The following is a 19,779-nucleotide window of genomic DNA, read 5'->3' as shown; positions in this document are numbered from 1 at the left end:
TCAATGCTAATGTGCTCATCCATCACATCTGCCATCTTCACCGAGATGGACTGATTCCCTGTTTATTTGGAGATCAAATGCAATTGTATCACATGTCTCTAATAACAGAGGAAGCCCCCTCCCACGTGAGCGCGTGCGCCTTGGATCGCGGCCATGTATATGTAGTCGAGCCGTCGTGCTCGGGATGTCACGTATGTGTAAATGATAATATATGGAAGGAAAAGGCGATGCGTCGCCACGCATCAATCTTCATTTCTTCCTCAGACCTTGCTTTGTGAAATATGAAGTGTGTCAACGGCCTGTCCCCCCACAACACGGGAGGCGCGCGAAGATCCGTCAAAGCGGCCCGCCTGGCGTGGCGCGGCTCGCCCGCAGCGCAAACGCGTGAGAAGACAGCAGATCCTTCACTGACAACTAGCCCTGGGTGAGACACTTCCCAGCCACCTGAACTCAATCAGGCCCCAGTGGAGGCGGCGTTTGGGTATTTCATTTCATCTCCGTCCCCTTACTCACTCAAGGTGCGTTTGATTTATCTCCCGATGCTACGCGCAGGAACGCAATTCGCATTTGGAATCTAGCGTCGGGGTTCGTTTTCCGGGCGGGATCAAAGGGAAGGCCACTCCGACCGTCGGCTTCGTCTGAGAGTTTCTCTGCTCTCCGTTGGCATGTCGAGCTCACCCGCCGAACGCCGATATCGAGCAGGGCGACGGTGGAGTCGGTGGCAGGTGGAATACGCTAAGCTCCTTCCCTGCTCCCTGGGTGAGGTGTGAGGAGCAAAACAATGACAGACAAAGGTCACCTGGCCCACAACGCCCCACCTGCTGAGGTGTCGACCTGCCAAACGCACCCCTGAGGAAGGAGGAGGAAAGGAAGGAAAGGAAGGAGTGTGCAAGGGAACAAAGACTTTAAGAAAAGACAGCCCGGTCCTCGGGATGACCAGCAGACGGGATCGGCATCTATTAAACGGGACGTTTGGAGCAACGATTTCTTCCACGATGACACCATACACAGTCATGTGACGCTCATCCTGCAGAGAGACTGGCGCCTTTATGGACGGGGAGACATTTAATCCTGATTGCAACGACGTCACTAACGGGAAACTGGAGACAAACAAATGACCCTTACTGATCCAAACGAGTCTTTGTTAGCTAGTTAATGTGCATAAAGCTCACTGCACACCTGAACCACTAAGACACGAGCCAATCGGGGTCTGCGGTGCAGACATCACAGTAGACAGTAGTAGTGGCGTGAACAAGCATGGCGTCCAGTCAGCGCAGTGCTGCTAGGACTGACCTCACATTTGCCTGAGAACAGGCTGCGTGACCAGCGATAAAACAGCAAAAACATCAATAATTAATACGTGTCATCATCGTCATCATCCATTTTTATAAAACACAGAAAAAGTTTTATTCCACTGTGACGTAAAATTATAACATTACTCATCACTAGTAAATATTATTTTATTTATATCGGTTTAAATAAGTGTCAGTTTACAAAAGTAATATCAGCTGTTCTTAAATTAATTCCGTTTCGTGTCCTAAACCTCGTGTGAGCCTCTGCCTCCATGTTTTAAAAAAAACACACTTCAAAGTAAGAGTCCAGAGATTTCGCAGATTTTGGAAATAGTAACAAATAACAAACGGCTCAAATGTGTTTCTGTACATTTTTAGTTTGTCAGGGATCTACGCACGGCCTCACGGTGGACGATTTCTTCAAACCAGCTTCATTTTACCTTCGAAGCAGCATCTTCTCATATGTGGAATTTTCTGTGCATGAAAGTGTTTATGACGAGGGCAGCGTGCACTGAGCTGTGTCTCAGCCCGGCTGCTGTATGATGATTTGGTGGAAGGTGAGAGGAGAAGATGCTGGCTGCAGCAGGTCGGGACCTTGGCAGGTGAGATAATAAAGCCTTGACATAAGGCTGAGAGCAGGGAGGCACACCACGACCCGGTGCACCTCCCAACTGCACCTCATTCTCTCTCTCGCCGGGTCTTTCCACCCCGCTGTTTACATGCTCAGACACCTGGGAGGGCGGCAGACGTCCTCCGTGTTCAGAGCGGTGTCAGGGCACAGCTAAAGGTCAACGTGCACAAGCGGCGCACGGCGCAGAGGAGCACATTTTTGCTTTGATGAAATGTCTTGGACGTGTGATGGCGTGTTTGAGAAACAGCTGCAGTTTAACTGACGCTGAGATGCAAATGCAAACACATGCGGCGTGAATGACACAGAACCGTGGAGTCATCGGCGTGACACACGGAATCACAGGTCAGCGCCTCTGATTCAGACAAAGCTTTGTGTGACATCGAAGAGTCACGTGTTAGATCTGTTCGTGGAAACGTAGAGTTTTACACCCGCAGAGGAAGCGCGTCTGAGCCTGGTTTGTAATAAGTTACCAGTGTACCTCTGTAATGAGCGCACACTATCACCATCATCATCAACGCCATCATCTGCAATCATCAGGCCGATCAGACGCCGGATTTTATTACAGCTAGGATGGCATGGGTAGTCAGAGGATGGTGATGAAGCCGTGCGAGGATCCGTTCACACCGAGCGCGTCTGCGTCTCACAGAGAAGCAGAGCAGGAGCCCGTGTGCACCCTCCCCCAACGAACGCCTCGATTTACATTTACGCCTAAATGCGTCCAACGGCAACAAACAAGAGCTCGAAAACATGACTTATGTGAAAAACCTGAATCACAAACACGCGTCTGGTTAATGTGCGGCACAAACTGAACTCACCCTGACCCTCGACAGGTCGCGTGAGCCGTGTGCGTTTCTTCTGCTCGGGCTCTGGAGGTTTGGGAGCTGAAGCTTCCTTCAGCCTCCACCTTTCATCCATTTCACTGATTTAGTATCGTCAAACATTTTCGGACAAGTGAAAATAACAAGTGAAAAGATCGTCTCTGGTTTGTGTTTATAGCAAGGATGCATTTTAATTTATTCCTCCTATCAGCTGCCAGCTCACCTCAGACACGCGACCGCCCCAGACTGGCTGACAGGTACTCATCCAGGCACGTATGACATCCAGGCTAACGGTCTCTATTCATTACTGTTCCAGAGCAGCTTTGCATGATTCACAGTTCAGAATGAGGCTTCTTTTTCTGATCCCGGGTCAGCCCCTCCTTTCTCTGAAAAAAGCTCCTCCCACTCACTGCAGGTGGGTGGGGCTTGTAGCCCCTCTCTGCGACATCGTGAAGATCCAGCTGAGCGTTGGGCTTGCAAAGATTACCGCACACTGAGCTGAATATTAGAAACTCTGGCTGTGTTTGACAGGAAGAGGAGAACTACGACAGGAAGTGAGGAGCAGCGCCACTTTACCAGCGGGTATACGTGCGATGGCAGCGTTCAGGGCAGGTGTGGAGTAATCGTCTGTAACGACCTCGCAGGACGGACAGGTGCCACGCACAGGCCTCTCTCTCGTTTTGGTTCCCGAGTATCGCCGCCCGCGGGATTTCGCTGCTCCAAAGAGCAGTGTCAGAGATCTCGACAGCACGCGACGTTTCCCTGAGCCGCCGCTGTCATGTTCCCTCTGCTCCTCGCTTCCACCCCCACCCGTCTCCTCTGAGCCGCTCAGACTCGAGCTGGAGACTTTCTCCCTGAGCGTTTTCACTTGTCATTTTTTTAAACACACATATCAAAGTGGAGAGTTGGGGGGGGGGGCAAAGACAGATGTTTCTCTTATGCCTTTCTACTCGAGTACAATGAACCTTTGGAAAGGGAAGAGAGAAAGAGAGGCAGAAAAGACATTTGCAGAGATCCTTTTGCAATCCACATCCTTTCTCCCGACGACTGGCAATACATCATTTGTATTGATGCAATATTAAATTTCAATATCACATGTCAAAAGGTACAAAATGATAGATCATAGCCTAACTAAATGAATTATTAAAGGCCTAAGCCAGCTATGCTATCGGCTCCTCTTACAATCAGCTGTGTCAGAGGAGTGCAGTTGGTGATTCTGGCAGCGTTTCAAAGCTTTGTCGTTTTTCTTTCTAGTCGCATCCCGGCTTTCTTAATCGAGCTTTCTGTCACTTATTAATGTTCCCGAGGAACTCAAAACCACAGATCTTTCCCTCCCAATAAGAGCAGGCCTAACTCACGTCCTTTCATTCCTCCAGGAACATTATTATTTTCAAACTATTAATGAATAAAGTCATAATTAAATATTCAATACTGAACAGAGGGTAAGCCAGAGGAAGCATGTTGACTTCTGTTGGATGTCTTAAGTGCAGCGAAAGTGTGCAGAGCGGCGGTGGAGGCGGAGACTCGTTCTGCGTGCTGTGATTTATGTGCTCCTTCTGCGACCCTCGAACTTTATCTCTATTGTCTCCGTCTGATAGAGCGACGTTGCGACCCTCTCTGCGCCTTGCCACAGCGCCGCCGCTTACCAGACTCCATGTTGGATTCTAATTTACGACCTGAGTCAAAGGTCGCATCTCTGAGGCCTCGTTGAGCCGTCTCCTACAGAAGGCTGAGTCGAGTCTTCCAGTCCTTCCTCTTCCTGCTTCAATCTAAAGCCAGTGGCCGTTAACGCCAACTTAACCTTCCTAACACTGAGAGGCGTTTCCTGGAACCCTCATAATCAAAGACACTCGTGGAAGTGATAACGAGCAGACGAGGTAAATATGGTCTGCAGGACCTTGAATGCCGGCAGAGTGACGCTCGACCCTTTGGCTGGTGCTTTTCTGCAAACCACTCGCTGTCTTCATCGTCTCTGGCAGTTTAATGAGCCACAGGTGCAGCTGCCTCTCAGGTGAGTCTCTCCTCCACGTTGTTCTGCTTCTGCCCAGGGCTAAGAGGGACCCCCACCGCTCACAGAGCATCTCCAGACCCGAGCAGGACGGTTGAAGCACCAGATGAGGGCCTCTCTGAAGAGGCAGCTGAATGATGCTGAGGACCGCCACAGTCACAACCTGACTTTCAAAATAAGAGCAAGGGGGTTTCACACAGTAAAAATAATAATGATGGGATTTTTAAAAGTCCCATTATGAGTCAAGCCAAGTCACATCTGTATGTGGTTTAAAATGGAGCACTGTAACAAAAAATAATTTCCCCCAGGGATCAATAAAGTATTCTGATTCTGATTCTGATATGTGCGAAAAGGTTTTCATCAGTGAAACCTCTCTGTGACATCAGGCACTGAGGGCAACAGGCTAACAGCGACGTGTGTTTTTGACTGCTACGTTTTACATAAACAACATTTTTACTCATTTGTGTCATTCAGGTCTCAGCAGATGTTTCCAGAATCAACAACAGAGCAGAGACGGCGCTAAACCAAGCTGTACGTATCATCACCTGGCTCTCTCCCACAGCTTTGTCCTGCCCAAGGTTTCTTCCTGTCAAAAGGGAGTTTTTGCTTCCCACTTCCAACAGCGTGCCGATAGGGGGTCGCCTGACTGCAGGGTCGCAGTTTAAAGCACCTTGAGGTGACTGCTGTTGTAGCTTTTTCAGCCCGAACGGCTCGGTTCTCCTGAAAGTTCCCCGTCTGCACGCAAACGGCCGAGCGCTGGGCATTCTGCTTTTCTCTCTGTGGCTCATCCGTTAATTCTCCCGCGCTCACCCAATGTCCTCAATCCTTAACCCCCGTGAGGTTTTAATTGCAGGCTCCAGATTGCGGGCCGGTCAGGGCCTGGCGAACCCCACGAGAAGTCGCAGCCTCCATTTAGCTCCCGGATCCGAAGCGAGCGAACACAGTGCCCCCGTGTTATCGTGCGAGCGCTGGCTGGCAAAAATTCAATTTTCATCCCCCCCTTTTGTATCCGAGCCTGCTGTCTTTGCCCTAACGATGCTCTGTCATCAGCCCCCCCTCCTCCCCGACACACACACGGTTCCTCCTGCCTTCTCCCTTCAACAACAGAACACAGTGGAGTCGTTAGGACCCTCTCTTCATTACTTCAAAAAACCAATCATTAGACACCAGAGTATATACGTAATTAGAAAATCACTTCCTTTGCAATCCCGGCTAAGTAGTTTACATACTGTAATTACAGGGACAAAATCAATTTTTAATCATTTCACTGATTGGGCTCATCAGCTCAGTAGGAACATTGTATCCTGCTTGTTGTGCGAAAGCAACATCTGGGCTAAAACAATTACCCTTTTGTGTTATAGTGCGCCTCCGAAAAAGCCTCGCCGCCACTTCCCCACGCCGTGGACACTCTTTCCGTCTCTATGCGTCTCCAGGCGTCTCTCTCCTTCCTCCTTTTCTCTCGCTCTCTCTTTCACTCCCTGCCCTTGACTTGGACATGCAGGATCACATTTAAAGCTTTATAAATCAATACGCTATAATAAGCTGCTGCTGCCAGAGCGAGAGAGGAAGGAGGCAAAAACAACATATTGCCTTTTTAACACCTCTCTCTGCTGCGTTTTCTCTGCGTTGTTTTCATGCCCCCTGTTATTGTCATCCATGTTTTGTATTATTACTATTTTATCTTCACGTCGTTGCTTTTAGAAAACATATTTTGGGAGGCGTCGCCTCCTCGTGTTCACACGCTTTGCAAGTGTGAAGAAAAACGTAGAAGCGGGAGGTGTCTTCCTGTCGAGGTGAGACAGAAATCAGCCTCACGTCTTGTGTCCCGGTATGTTTCCCCCTTCACTGGCTAATAAAATGCTTTGTATTCCTGTCTGAGAGAGGAACAATCGATCCACATTAGTCTGAACTCCCTCTGTCTCACTTTGAAAACTCGGGAAATCAGATTTCAGAGGAGAGAGGAAAAAAAATCGGTTAATGCATTGATCATCCGGCCCGTATGCAAATCGCACTCGCCTTTATTTTTTTGCTGATCAATAGTATTAATTAACGGCTCCATTTTAACAGCAGCCCACAATTCGGTTAGACGCCGCAGACGACCTCAGAAATCATCTTTACCCCCCCTCCCTGCCGCCGCCGTCCCTCAGTAACACTGGAAATGAGCGCCTGCGTGGCAACCACCGTAAATCTATCTGTGAGGATGTGGCAGTAACAGTGAAACACGGCCTCCGATCACTGATTCTTAAGGCGGACCTCTGGATTCAAAAGGCCAAAATGGAGAAAGAGATTTTCAAATTAAAAGCACCCCTGTCCTGTGATTCAGGTATAAACCAAGGGATGAAAAATGCATAAACATTTTTAAAACATGGCTTTAATTATCCTGTGTGTTTATGATTTTTCTGCTTTTCCTGTGTCTCACACTCCTCTGCTGCCATTCGGAGCATGTCGCAGGGTCAGACTTTTCACCGATTGGTTGATCGACGGCGGGCTCGCCACAGAAATGGCTTCATCAGAACGGAGGCGCTTCGCTAATCTAGCCGATAATAATATAAAACTGTCAGTCAGAGTTATTCTGGCCGCATTTGCATAATGAAGCTCAAATGCATAAAGAAAAATCAAATGGGAAAATGATGATGGGGAGGGGGGGTAAATAATTTATTGCTTTTTTATTTTTGTCCCACAAAAATAAAATGACTGCGTCTTTTTATTTTTCATATTATTTTTGGTGGATTTAAAGGAATCCTGTTTACTTACTGCGCCTGTGTGGTTGGCAGACTTTGACCTCCATAAATCGGTGACGGCACAAATTTAATGTTTGGGGTTTTTATATTTTCTGACCCAACTTTGAAATAAAATATTTTAATTGAGGGTTTTTAAATCTGTGCATGTATACAATCTGAATAAAACTGAAAATCTCCAGTACTGTGTGCGTGTGTGTGCGTGTGTTGTCGGAGGGGGCGGGGTCTGTGCTAACCAGTGGAGCTGCTGCTGCCAGCGATGTTGGTGTGTGGGATTAATAATGGACGCTTTTTGAAATTATTATTATTCCCAAAATGCTCTTTTGTGATTTGCTTTGAAGGGCATGTGTGTGTGTGTGTGTGTGTGTGTGTGTGTGTGTGTGCGTGTGTGTGTGTGTGTGTGCGTGTGCGTGTGCGTGTGTGTGTGTGTGTGTGCGTGTGTGCGTGTGTGTGTGTGTGTGCGTGTGTGTGCGCGTGTGTGTGTGTGTGTGTGCGTGCGTGCGTGTGTGTGTGTCTCCAATTATACAATTAGTGAGGAATGTAGGGCAGCAGCGGCGCGGTGCTGCTCGCCGAGCCCGGACAGCGCCTCACCTCGCTTGCCTCACATACACAAATATCGAAGAGGACGGTGGGAGACGTTCCTCGAGTTTCAGTCGAGCCGCCGCCAGCGGCTGTAGCAGGAACTGAAAGCAAAGGTCAAAGGTGAAAATGGGTCGAAAAGTCCACAGTTTCAGCACGAGTGTGTGTGTGTGTGTGTGTGTGTGCGTGAGTGTGTGAGTGTGTGTGTGAGTGTGCGTGAGTGTGAGTGTGTGTGTGAGTGTGCGTGAGTGTGTGTGTGAGTGTGCGTGAGTGTGTGAGTGTGTGTGTGTGAGTGTGTGAGTGTGTGTGCGTGAGTGTGTGAGTGTGTGACTGTGTGTGTGTGAGTGTGTGAGTGTGTGTGTGTGCGTGAGTGTGTGTGTGAGTGTGTGAGTGTGTGAGTGTGTGTGTGAGTGTGCGTGTGTGTGTGTGTGTGTGTGTGTGAGTCTGTGTGTGAGTCTGTGTGTTTCTGCAGCACGTAACGTAAACTTTTTTCTGTTGTCATTTATGATTTTTGACTCTTCAGGCGACTCAAACGTTTTATTTTGAAGGCCGGTGTAAACGCTGAATGACAGGAAGTGTGAGTCGGAGCCGTTTCCATGATGGGATCGTTGTTCACGCCGAGCTAACATAAAAATCTTGTTTTTCGCAGATTAAACGTAAACGTCCTGATTCCAGCTGTTTTTTCAGTGAGTGAGCTGATTCTTGATTGGCTGCTCAGAGCTTTGATGTCAGAGGTCATGTGGTTTTTCAGCTTTTTTCTCCTCCACATTAGCTGCTCGGTCCTCCCTCTCTGATAAAGTCGTTTTTTGGTTAAGTCCCTCCCCCCGCGGCGTGCTGGTTTGTGACTTGGAGTACATCCAGCGGTAGCTGCTGCTGCTGAGATGAAGCGATACGATAAATGGATTTATGATGAAGCACAAATTGTTTAATAATTTGGCCTCTTTCTGATTGTCCTCTCGCCGTCGCCTGGCTGCCGCCGCCGCCGCCGTACTCGCTTTAACACGCAGCAACAACAACAGCCAAGTGCCATCTGTTGGCATGTGGATTTTCTGTAATCTCTCTTTACTGATTACAACAATGACTACACAAACCTCTTAAATAATTATCCTACAATGTAAAAAAAAGCCAAATAATTATAATCATTAACTCCCACCAAGTCTGCCACTCCTCCAGCAAATGAAGGCTGTCAGCGAGAGAGCGAGCGGCGTTTTTCTGCCGCGATGCCAATCATGTCTTATTTATACCAGCAGGGAAGAGAACCGCACAGCAGCGACAATCTCAACCCAACAACGCCGGAGAGGAAACTGTGGCTAAATTGACCCGTCTCCGCCCTCTCTGCTCCATCACGCGGAGGACGGGTTAGTGCTCGTCTCACTTTAGTGTTTGACAAAGAGACGCCAAAGAGGACGGAGGCACAACACGGTGCTTTAAAATGAGCCTCAGGTGAACCACGAACCTGTGAATCTAAACTTTAAATGGTTTCACGTCTACTAAAGAACAGGAAGTGATGCATTTTTTAAACTGGAGTGGCAGTATAGCGTAGCAGAGGGTGAAAATACCTCTGACTGCTGCTGTGTGCGAGCGTGTTAGAGCAGCAGCTTTGCTGTGTGTGCGTCTATAAGTCATCTGTGCGTGTGTGTGCGAGCTTTGTGTGAGAAATGGTGTGAGAATACGTCAGGGGTAGCATGTGTTAGCTCTGCTTCCAATATGAGGGAAATCTGTGGCACATACCTCCGATATGACACGAGCCAACACGCCGTGACTCACCGCGTGCTATATTTGATTAATCAAAAACGTGTTCCTAAACAGCACGGCGCGCCACGCCACCGGCAGTATGTACACTCCGGTACATACCTGCTCCTCTGATACATGAACTTCCAGCTTTCATTGATTAGCACTTTACCACCAATCAATTTTTTACAAACCGTCCTGACCCTCAACCCTCCCTCTGCTGCGCGGGACGCCCCCTCTCTCCCAGGACGAAGGACTTTTACAAACGAAAAGAACACAGAGACGTGAGAGAGGAGTAATTATGAGCGAGGAAGAGGAGGGACGGCGGGCAGACAGGTATGGATTTAAAGATGAATGTGAGCCTCGGAGAGAGAGAGTCTCGTTTCTGCAATGATGATGATGATGATGACGTGCTGATTACAGACAACTGGGTAGGATGAAGCATGCCCCCCCCCACACACACACAGTAACAGCCCATCACGGTGAGGGATGGGGTGGCCACGCTCATCCAGCTCCAGGAATAATGGCTCGCACCTGTTTACCGTGTCACCTCTGTTTGCTAATTGTCTCCTTGAGCTGCACAGAGAGGAAATGACAGCGGTGTGGCTCTGTGACAGGCCGAGTGTGTGTGTGTGTGTGTGAGTGTGTGTGTGTGTGTGTGTGCGAGTGTGTGTGTGTGTGTGTGTGTGTGTGTGTGTGTGTGTGTGTGTGTGTGTGTGTGTGTGTGTGTGTGCGAGTGTGTGTGTGTGTGTGAATATGTGCTGAAAAGACTGGTGTGTTTTGGATGGCCCCGCCCCTCCCTGAGCCTGGTTCTGCTGAAGGTTTCTTCCTGTTAAAAGGGAGTTTTTCCTTCCCACTGTCACCAAGTTCTTCTTATAGAGATGGGGTGTCAAACGCAAGGCCCAGGGGCCAGAATCGGCCCAGGAAAGAGGCCAATCCGGCCCACTGGACAGCTATGGAAAAAGTAAAGGCGGGCACAGGAAAGAAAGCTTTCTGTAATTTATTTCTTTTATTCATTAAAGCAGCATTTCTGTAATATGTAGTTAAACCTGTAAAATGAGCCTGCCTGTATTACTGTAGGTCTTACAGTACAAAGAGCCGTGACTGCGCTAAATGAATAAAACTAAACTCACAGACATGAATGTTTTTTTCAGTAAGTTTAAAAAAAGACACTCTGTTCATTAACACAAACTTTCCCTTTTAAAGGTGAAATTGTGTTTCTTTTTCTTCACGTAGCTCACGGTTTAAATGTGCAGTTAAACTTTAGCACAGTGTCACCGCTCCGGCCTCCGTGTGAAATCAACATTTAAAAGAATAACGTACAGCTGACATTTATGGACATCCTCAGTAAGTGAATCATCTGTACGTCGCTCAAATCATGCAGGAAAAGGAGCAGACAGAAGAAGAACCCTCCTTCTGTTTAACGGATGAAGCGATATGACGTGCAGGGCAGGCGTGCATGCACACACATACATGTGTGGACATTCAGAAACGCTCCCTCATTCACATAGTTAAGAAAAGTGACCATATAAAAACTGGCGGATGATGCAGAGGTGTCGGGGCGTTTCCATCGTTCGGTCACACTTTACGTTACATTCGTGCAACCAGACGGCTCAGATTTAAAAAGAGACCCAGGTTTGGGTTCAAATAAGCTTTCTCTCAACCCTGTCTCCATCTCCTCTGTTACCACAGTAACGACCAGCGGCAAAGTCTGACCGCAGTGCGCCCGCCAGCCGAAAACGTCCTGAAATTTCCAGGAAGCCTCACATCAGCGGCTCCACATCTGGACGCTCAGAATTCAGTCCAAGGAAAAAGTAAACAGGCCGTCTGAGTGTTTCTGATAATTGAATCAATATTTCATATCTTCGCTGCTCGTATTTATGTTGCAGCTACAGGTTGATTTTTTATTTTTCTCTGCGCGTGATGAGGAGAAGACGTTAAACGGAGCCAGATTCAGTTTAATAGCAGACAGATGCAAAGAGCAGATTTAACAGACTCGGAGTCACACGCGCAGCAGAAACACGCCCCCGACGCATCCTGCTGCCGGCTCTGCCGCCATGCATCCCGGCATATGTGCCTTCAAACTCACGCCGCGGATGCACGAAAACACGCCCAAACACGGCCGCTTTGACCACATCTTCAGCTGCCGTGAGTACGTGCGTGCACGCTGGCAGTGGAAGCGTGGAGTCCAACGAGCACGCCGTTGAGCCGCCGGCAGACACTGCGACAGGCCAACTCAGAGAAAGTACGGCACGACTTTGTGGACTTTTGGGAAAGAAAGCAAAGCAGGAGAGCGCACAAATGTGACAGACACCTTTAATATCCTCCCCTTTCTCCCGCGATCAATCGGTGCAATCGTACCTGCGTGACTGCCGCCTCTCCAGCGAGCGCCGGGTGTCAGGAAGAGCGCCGACAGCTTCACAGAAGGTGGGACGACAAGAGCCTGTAAACAAAGCACACACACCAGGAAATTCACAGTCACACACATTTGAAGCTTGACAAGTTTGTAACGGTGGCGACAGCAGACAAAGACCCCCCCCCCCGACACACGGCTTTATTTTCCCCAGCACTTCCTGTGCAGACGTGATGTCGTTTACACGAATAATCTAACAAATATATGAACTGTAATTGCTTGTGCACATCAGTGTCTGACTTTTTTCATTTCTTCTTCTGATGATGATGTTTTCTGCAGTGATGGCTGATGAGGGGAGTGCAAAAGCCCCACGCCGCTCCTCGACGCCCCGCGCTGCACGAGCGCTCGGAGAGCACGGAGTAAGAAAGGCCGGCACTTCCTGTTAGAGCAGCCCGGCTGGCAGATATCGGAGCTTCTGCCAGCGTTTGCTTCCTCTGCACAGACTTCACATCGAGGAGGAACGCCTAAAAAGTGGCGGAGCTTTGCTCTTTGTTGAAGAAGTTAATTTATCCGTTTCGACGCAGCTGACTAAACTGCTCCTGATTTACATTTCATTTTTTGTGACATTTCAAACGTTTGCTTAAATCTGTCAAAGTTTGCTTAGACGGGAATCTGCGAGATCTCCTTTTTTGTATATTTACCCTCAATCTAGGCGCTAAACGCTCCACGCCGCGCGCCGTACCCCGCCTGCCACTCACGCTCAGATCAATACCGTCGTCTGCCGCGGTGGGTTTGGTTACCGCGGACGCTGTGATTGGGTAAAACGAGGTCTGGCTGAGTGTGCTGTGAGTGTGGAGGAGCAGCCAGGCAGAGAGGAGCCGGCTCAGTCCTGCAGGGGGGGCGGGGGGGACACAGATGTGGAGGGTCTGCAGGAGGGCCACCCAGATTTACCCACCACTACTGTTTCAATGGAGCGTCAAGAGTAAATCTCTCACACACACACACACACACACACACACACACACACACACACACACACACACAAAGCCACGACGTTGCCTTAAGTCACAATCCAAATTGGCTCCCAGGGGCATACCGACTACCTTGTTCACCAAAGGCATTGTGTATGTTTTCCGAGTGCTTAGCATATGCTGCCGTAACCTGAGATCTCTCCCTCTGTCTCCTCAAACGTGCACACACACACACACACACACACACACACACACACACACACACACACACACACACACACACACTGTGTTGCTGGAAGTTGCTGTTTTCTCTTTTTTCTCATCAGGAGATTAATTAAATTCAAAATAGTTCACATCTACCTATTAAACCGTGTTCCACCAGCCGCCCACCAGACGAACATCGGCAGAGACGCGTCTGGGAGGGGGGCGACGGGGTGAGGGGGTGGGTCTGATGCGAGGGGAAAAAGTGGCAGAAACTCCAAGGTTTCCCCTCAGATCACAAACAATGGAGGATGGCAGGTCTGCGGTCTGGCTGCCATCGCATCTGAAAGCTGACTCGTCCTCTGCAGCAGGTTTGATGGGCCTGAGTTGATATGTGTGGTGTTAAGACTAAAGCAGGTCGGGCCTTGGTTTTATTCTGCACCACACAAATACGTGACAGTTTGAACGTTTTTACATTTTGCTACAAAAACATTCACAAAATAAAAATAAAAAGGCTCGCTCTAATGCAAGCCTGCAGAAATGGAGATATTCACGGGCCACAGCGAGAACACATCAAGGTTCAAACCCAGAACTGTGCTGCTAACCTCTGCACCACCGTGTCACAACACATCGAAGCTCCTCATCGGAATATCTGACTGTGTCCCGAGTGCAGAAGAAACGGAGCATGCGTGAGCCTTCAGGGCACACAGGTGCACCCTTGGGGTGCACAGGCACACACTGCACCCGTAGGGACAAAAAGGGAGTCCGAACACCCCCGGCCACGCCTCCGCCTGCAGACCTGCAGACACGCTGCGCTCAGAGAGCGGTTAAAGGCAGACGCCTCGGCACGAGCTGCTAACACTTGATTGAATCTGCAACATCTCTGATTTGATATAAAGCGCACTGCAGAGTAATGAAAATAGGGAACATTTTAAGACAGTCTAACCTTTCCTGTGTTTACCTTATTAAAGAGTGTGTACCTTAACTGCTAGAGCAGTACACACAGGGGGAACAACAGCGTGTGTGAAGCTGGCAGTGTTTAAGCAGGCGAGCACTAAAGTAATAGGCAAGAGCAGTGAAGTGTTGATTCTACAAAAGATGCAGGGGAAAAATTGCACCTTAGAGCGCACACACGCACGCACACACACACACACACACACACACACACACTCCCCCTCCTCAATAACACCCACAGCACGGCCGGCTGCCTGGCAGCCGAAGTTAACATTTTCAGAGAAAATATTCCTTGCCTCCAATAGTCCGATGTAATTCATTTTCCATCTCTGTTCATTAATCATTGTTAAAATTAGTGATCCATTTCTTCCACTCTGCCATCTGCACTCAGCTTCCTAACAAACATGACACCTCAGCGCATAATAAAAGCTGACAGCTACGAGGAGGCCTTTCCAAATAGCTTTCTGCATATGTGCACCTCCGTGTCTCCGCGCCGCTGTCAGACAAAAGTAGGTTATTTAGACCACCGGCTGCAGATACCGGCACACGCTCCGGCTCCACGTGCACACGTATGTACGTGGCGCACGCACGGTTGGGTGTCATAGAAACACCCACAGATTGACTGATCTGGGCTGGAACGCGTTAAATCCTGATACGATAAATTTCACCGCGCAGTTTCCAGCGAGATGAGAAAAGGGGGGCAAGCAAGGCCTTTAAAAGTTGAAGTGTCCTGTTTACCCCGACAAGCTGTAACTTCAGCTGGAACACTGTTGTACTTTTCCATCTGCGTTTGCTTCCAGCGGCCGTGTGTGTGTGTGAATCAGCTCAGCTACACCCTGATCGCACTCCGCTAAACTCACAGCTAATTCGGCTAGAAAGGGGAAAACAGGGGGGGGGGGGTAAAACAGAGAGAGTGAGGAGAAACACCCCCCTCCCCCTTTTGTGGTCAGCCAGTCCTCATAAACACCCCCTAATCCACATAAAAATACCTTCAGAGAAAGCCGTCCCTACACGACCCCCCCACCAACACCCTGCATAAACTTAAAGCCTCACATGAGGTGAAAAAGTTCAGCGTAGAAAAGCAGGAACGATATCTTTGTGTCGTCCATGGAAAGGAATTTCCACCTTAAAGACAAACCGCTAAACTGCATTTCCACCTTAAGAATAACTCACTAAACAACATCTCCACCTTAAAAACAAATTTTAATATATAAGTGATTTATAAAAAAAATAATTCAAAAATCAACCAGGCGAGCTTCTCTCTCTCTCAGCTTACACACACACACACACACACACACACTCAGTAAACTCAACAATCCAATGCTGCACACACACACTGAGTCAGTATCCCTCCCTGGCGAGGTGTGTGTGTGTGAGTGTGTGTGTGTGTGCCCGAGGCGCAGCACATTAATCTATATAATGCCCTCAAAGAGAAGGCTTTTTCACACCGCTAACTGCCAAGGACTACGAGGGGCAGCGGCTGAGCCATGATTCAGCTGTTAGCCCAACTGGTGTCCCCGCGCGCGCACACACACACACACACACACACACACACACACACACACACACACACACACACACACACACACACACACACACTCTTCACTGTGAGCTCACAGGAAACACTCATCAACACTAACCTCTCTCATTTTACTCTCAAACCGGCTCTGATTCACAGCGACCGCTACGTTTTCCTTCTTCACACTCGCCTCACTGAGACGCTCTCAGCAGACACTGATCACTAGGAACCTTTTATTTATTTACTGCTCTTTACATAAATAATATAAATTGGCATTATTTTTAATTATGTATTTATTTTTCATTTGAACATAAAGAAGCTGTGATTTTTCCGTGAAATTTCCCGTGCTGTAAAAACGAGCATGAATAATGTCGATAAGCACTGTAAGCACTACAAACACACGCAGCATTTTGTGCGTGCGTGTCGGCACAGCCGCAGCGCCGCCACCTCACCTGCACGCAGCACCGGCTCTACCAGAAACAGGAGCCCAGCGACAGCTTAGCAGGTCCACATGAATAAAACCTGAACATTAGGTACAGCCGGTGATGACGCCGAATGACACGAAGCATGAAATGTTCTAGAGCACAAATGAAAGATCGCCACATTCAGCCACACACAGAAAGAAGATCAGTATGAAGAGCACAGAAAGCCTAAACAAATATGTTCAGACCAGAATCTGTTCACACATCAACGTGATGTTTTAGACTTTTCACAGGAAGCAGCAAAGAAAGTAAAGCACGAGTGTTTTCCTGTGACCCCTCCACTCCTCATTTCATTATTGTGCAAATATTCTCATTTTCCTTCAGAGTTTTAATTTTATCAGCAAACAGGCTTTTATTTACAGCTTTTATCGAATAAAGGAAGCCTAATTTATGCGTCCTCCACAGTGATTAAAATATATTACAGCGCATATGCTGGCTCCAGCGGTCAGGAGCCCCCCCCCACTTTATAGATGTTAAACTTCCTGTGAGACTTTAGTGATGTTACCTCGCAGGATTTCTGGCTCTAACCGTTCTCATATTTCAAAGCGTAACCTCCTGCCATTGTGCGAAAATGCCCAGCGTAGATTTAATATTCATTTGTTGCATGGAGGGCCACAAACAGACAGCCCGGAGCCGTGATTGGAGGAGCGGCGCTCAGAGACAGACGGCGAGCAGAAGAGCAGCTAAATCATCTTGACATTCACCAAGAAGTAGCCACACAGAAAGCTCCCGCTGCTGTTAGTGCTCCCATCGACTAATTTGGTTCTACTTAACCCCTAAACACCCCTCACACACACACACACACACACACACACACACACATGCACGCACACACACGTGCGCCTCACAGTGACACGTTTAATTCCAGGTTCTCGGCACATCTGAATTACAGCAGCCTGATGAGGCAGAGAGGGCCAGGCCCCTCCGGACTGATTAGCATCATTTAAGAAAGTCTTCCTTTTCCTCCCGCCTGCCTCGCTGACCCCGCTCTCCCCCCTCCCCCTCCACGATGGGTGGCACCCGCCGACACCGGGGTGGACGTTATTCCCGCACAGACTCACAAGCAGCTGAGTCTCCTGCAAAGACACAACTCCGCGTGCATCCGCACATATACGTCCGTACGTCAGAGGCCATATGATGCATTTTTTTCTGCGAGTGTAAAGTAAATAAGACAGAGCCTGTTTTATTTGTGCATATTTCCCCCCCTTCTAAATTATATAAGCCTTGCACATGGCTTAAAATTTTGTAAAGCTTTTCTCAAAATCCTACTTATGGTTGCCATTCTGTGCCAAAAAGTTCATCTGGCCTGTAAATTTAAGCATGGATTACAAATATTCAAATCATGAGCTTACTGTTCAAATAAACATTTCCAACAGGGAGGGGAAAAGTTGCAAGGCATACACTTTCAGCATAATTCCTCCTCTGGCACCTCCCCTCCCCTCGCTCCTAATAAAACAACCACAAAAAAAAAATGGAGGAGGAAGAGGAGGAGGAAGGAGAAAAGGGGGAAACAAGAAATGCAAAAACAAAAGTTAAAAGTTTGGCCTCTTCATTCACCGCGCGGCTGGATAAACACTGTTGATGAAATATGTAATTAATGTAATTGTAACCACCTATGAAATTACAGTCAGCTGGGTGGGCTCGGCCGCGGCCCCGCTTCTCCCTGCCATCGGACAATAGGGCACCTTATTACAGCTTTAAAAGAGGGAGGGGGCGGGGGCGCGAGGGGGAGGCTTAAGCTGGTCAGCTGCTCGCCACATGGTAGAAATAATAGGGACTGAAGTCACAATCATTTCAGCTTTGGTTTAGCCTCGCTAATCACTGCACTTTATCTGGACAACATAAATAACCGACGGCCTCCGCTCAGTTATTCGTGTCGTAAGTGACTGAATGCAGCGCGCGGCTCATCGGGGCACGCCGACGCAGCTCGCGTCCGGGCGACTCTGTGCAGGTACGCCTGCGTATCCACGGTGCCAGCCCCGGCACCTGGACGAGCTCGAAACCCGCAGCGCTTCTTGCTCTTCGCTCGTTGATGCCGAGTGTCCGCCACGAGCTCGTGGTCAGACAAAGGCTGAAAATTAAACGTGATCCAAATAAAAGACCACGAGTGACTTTTCAGCTTCAAACAGGGGTTCTTTTATTCTTTTATTTTGAAAACCAAGGAAACCCAGGAAGGTCTGAACCCAGAGCCTCCTGCCTAACGGACTGGACTGCTTCTTTCACTCTAACTGGGCGACCCGGGTGAGCCGTGGCGACAACCCGCTGTCACAGCGCATCATAACATTTACATAAATTTCCGTCTTCTGGAAACCGAACCTGTTACTGAATCTGCTGCTGGCTGCAGGGACAGGAGCCCTTTGTTTCTGAGGGTACGTGATGGCCTCCTGCTTTCACCCCCAGCGTCCACACGGTACAGATGGATGGATGGGATCGGGGGGGTGGGGTCAGCGCCGTGCACGTGCGCTGACCCCACGTATACGTGCAGGTACTGTCCCGACATTCGCCTGGGCCCCCTCACGCCGACAGCCGGTGTTATCCCAGGGATTAAAATAGCCTCTTCTCTGCTCGCCGCCCTGCCCGGCATTAAAGTCTTCCACATTTGCAAAATTGCAAACAGATGCAACTCAAGTACCTGCAAATAATCTGCCAAGACCAATTTCAAAAGGGAGATTTCAGAATATGCGGGAGTCATTAGAGGGAGTATTATTTCAGCGATGAGCGCGAGAGGGCCAGCAGTGGATCACCCAACCAGATGGGTTCTGCTGCCTTTTATTTGGGAAGAAAGAGGCCGACGCGTTCCTCATCTCCCCCCAGCCCCCCCACCCCAAACGAAGATATATAACGTGCACGAAACAATTACGGCAGAATATTGGAAGTTTCAGAAGCAACCAAAGAACGTCAAATTTCCTTTGGAGCTTCTCAAAACAATCTTTTCATCTTCCTCCCGGTGAGGACGCCGAGGGACGGGGTGGGGGGCTCGGATGTAAACGAGGAACCAGACACGCAGATCTGAGGCTTTCTTATTGTTTTGTATCGAGTGTTAAATATGAAAAAGAATTAAAAGGTAGACGCCTTAAAAGCGGCCTGCGGCGTATGTAAATGAAATATGTTTCCGAGCCATAATTTGCAGCCGCCGCTGTTGTTATTTTCCACGCAGTCATCTGAAGTTTTCCTCAGCACGGCTTTAAAGCGACGCACAACAAAGCGCTCACCAATTAAAGACGATTTTAACACCAAGAAGTGCGGCAAACTTCATTAGATACTCCATCCAGCTGCTGACAGAAAAGCCATTCAGAACGCATCTCGGAGCGTGCGCGATGAATAATGCATCGCGGAAAACACGCGCGACATTGACCGGCCTTATAACAAATGAAATGTTTATATCAAATGGAATCTGATTAGGTGACTGCTTATTATTTCTCATGGGGGGGTGGGGAAGCCGAGTAACAATCTAAGGCACTTAAAAAAATGATCAAAATCACCAAGCCCTTGAAACAATACA

At 48.7% G+C, this 19,779-nt stretch overlaps 1 protein-coding gene across 6 annotated transcripts in view; it reads right to left on the bottom strand.

The window, feature by feature from the left end:
• Window positions 1-19,779, bottom strand: part of znf536 (zinc finger protein 536) — a 219,823-nt gene that overhangs the window by 173,380 nt on the left and 26,664 nt on the right. For all 6 annotated transcript variants that reach the window (XM_080301120.1, XM_026177512.2, XM_026177499.2 and 3 more), the window contains exon 2: window positions 12,159-12,240. The gene's annotated coding sequence lies outside the window, so the exon portion shown is untranslated. The remainder of the gene's footprint in view (window positions 1-12,158; window positions 12,241-19,779) is intronic.

This window comes from Astatotilapia calliptera, chromosome 1 (genome assembly GCF_964374335.1).
Source record: "Astatotilapia calliptera chromosome 1, fAstCal68.1, whole genome shotgun sequence".
Taxonomy (NCBI): Eukaryota; Metazoa; Chordata; class Actinopteri; order Cichliformes; family Cichlidae; genus Astatotilapia; species Astatotilapia calliptera.
This window is presented reverse-complemented; position numbering and strand designations above follow the sequence as displayed.